This window comes from Sesamum indicum, linkage group LG13 (genome assembly GCF_026168435.1).
Source record: "Sesamum indicum cultivar Baizhima isolate 11 linkage group LG13, ASM2616843v1, whole genome shotgun sequence".
Classification (NCBI taxonomy): Eukaryota; Viridiplantae; Streptophyta; class Magnoliopsida; order Lamiales; family Pedaliaceae; genus Sesamum; species Sesamum indicum.
Window position 1 is genome coordinate 12,337,823 of NC_142669.1, and position 2,156 is coordinate 12,339,978.

General features: G+C 33.0%; 1 long non-coding RNA gene across 1 annotated transcript; it reads left to right on the forward strand.

The window, feature by feature from the left end:
* The first annotated feature begins 573 nt into the window (after positions 1 to 573).
* On the forward strand, positions 574 to 1,318 carry LOC148784515 (uncharacterized). The gene is made up of 3 exons (XR_016063814.1): positions 574 to 671; positions 763 to 836; positions 907 to 1,318. It is a non-coding gene; the product is annotated as an uncharacterized LOC148784515 (long non-coding RNA).
* Positions 1,319 to 2,156: the final 838 nt, after the last annotated feature.

Genomic DNA, 2,156 nt, shown 5'->3' on the forward strand with positions numbered 1-2,156 from the left:
GATCAATAATTACTATTAAAATATATCAATATCTACAAATTGATGGAATTCGAATCCATGTGAACTCAACTTTATCAACCAAACTGCGCTTCATTGGTTAAAAATGTCCGTTTCACTACTTCACTTTTTAAAATATTTTATCCTAAAAAGTGATTTGAATTATAAAATGTGATAGATGTTAAAATTGATTACTAGCTAGTTTCACCAACCATTTAATAATTGAATCATATATATACATGAAGACATATAATTAATAATTGAAGTATGGGTGAATAACAATTTATTCCCTGCGATATTTAAAATGAGCAAATTACCCCCTTATAAAAAAATTATAGCAATTTACCCCCTTGTATTTTTTAAAATGAAGCAATTTACCTCCTTATATAGGGAGGTAAATTGCTTCATTTTAAAAATCATAGGGGGGTAAATTGTTGTATTTTAAAAAATATAGGAAGGTAAATCACTATTTATTTTTTCATAAGGGGGTAGTTTACTCATTTGTGATATCTCAAGGAAGTTGCTTGGATTTTTCTCATTGAAGTATATTGGGGCAGCGTGGACTTTCAGGAAGAGTTCGAGAACAATAAGGTGAACCAGGTGGCGAACCCGCTGCATCCTCTACCGTGTACCGCGGGTGATCTTCCTCTGTCGGCATGCACAAGAGGAAGATGGTAAGTAGATTACAGTTTTTTAAAGATTTATCATTATTTTATACATATTATGGTAAAATGTTTTATTCTTCATGGTCGCCCGCCCAAGCAGATGGAACTATTCGCCAGATGCTACAAGAAGAAGGCGAACGGCGTAGGAGCGGCCCGAGGGCAGCTAAGGTGGCGGTAAGTACCTTAGTAATTTTTAAGATGATTTTGGGATAAAGTTTTAATAATTTTGTTTGTTTTGCAAAAGACGTTCCAAAAGCTGTGGAGGGTCATCAGCCTCAGCCCACGGCCGAGGACCACAGTACCCTGGCTGAATCGGAGGCTTCAGTGGCAACAACTGACCAGCAGCTGTGGCTAGCTGTAGTTGGGGGTAAGAACAAGGACTGTATATTCGGCCTTGAATATGAGGTCCACATCTCCAGCTGGACCTACACATCACCATCGCCACCCCCACCTACACCGCCACCGTCACAATCAAACTCAGCCATGGAGGATCGCATCGAGCGGTTGGAGACGATGATGGTCAACATGATGGGCATGATAAGAGATGTGAGCCAGCTTCTCGACTGTCAGGCCGTCACAGCCGACTGACCCTGCACAGTCTCTGACAGACCCCCCCCCCCAACACCGAACGACGATGAAATGGACGATGCTAATGAGGAGGATTTAGATTAAGTTTTAATTTTTTTTCAATTTTGAAATTAAATAATATTTTATATTAAAATAATATTTTTTCTAACTATTCATAATATTTATTACATTCCATTATCTCATATTTATTCAATCAATTGAATTCATAAATATAATTAATTAAGATTTTATTAATTAATTTAATTATTTATTGTAATTCATTAAAATATATAAATTAAATTATTTATTAAAATTTATTACATTACTTAAATTATTTTTTAAAATTTATTATATATATAAATTAAATAATTTATAAAAATTTTATTACAAAATAAAAAATTAAGAATTGTTTTAGTAATTGTAATAAAAATATTATAAATCTAAACAAAAAATCATTTCTAATAACAATGCTAAAATAGTTCTAAACACTTATTCCTAAATAAGATTAACTGTTTCGAATACCAATACAAAAATACTTCTAAACACGTGTTCCTGAGTAAGGTTGACCATTTCTAAAGCAGTTACAGGAGATTGTTCCAACAAAAACCTGACCGTGCTTAATACTATTTCTAAAATTGACCACCAAATAATTCCAATGTCCGTTCCTAAATGTATCTCCAATACAAATAAAACAGTTTCAAAATTCAGGCATGAGTATTACAAAGATCACTCTAAAAATAACCCGAAATTAATTACATATGACCGTTCTAAATGTTATCCAATGCGTTCCAATTAATATATATATATATATATATATATATATTCAAATATAGTATTAGGAATGGTCACCATCAATGTGTTATGGCGACCATGCTAAATTGGAACGGTCCTTCACCAACCATTCCTAAATACTAGTAACGTCTCTAC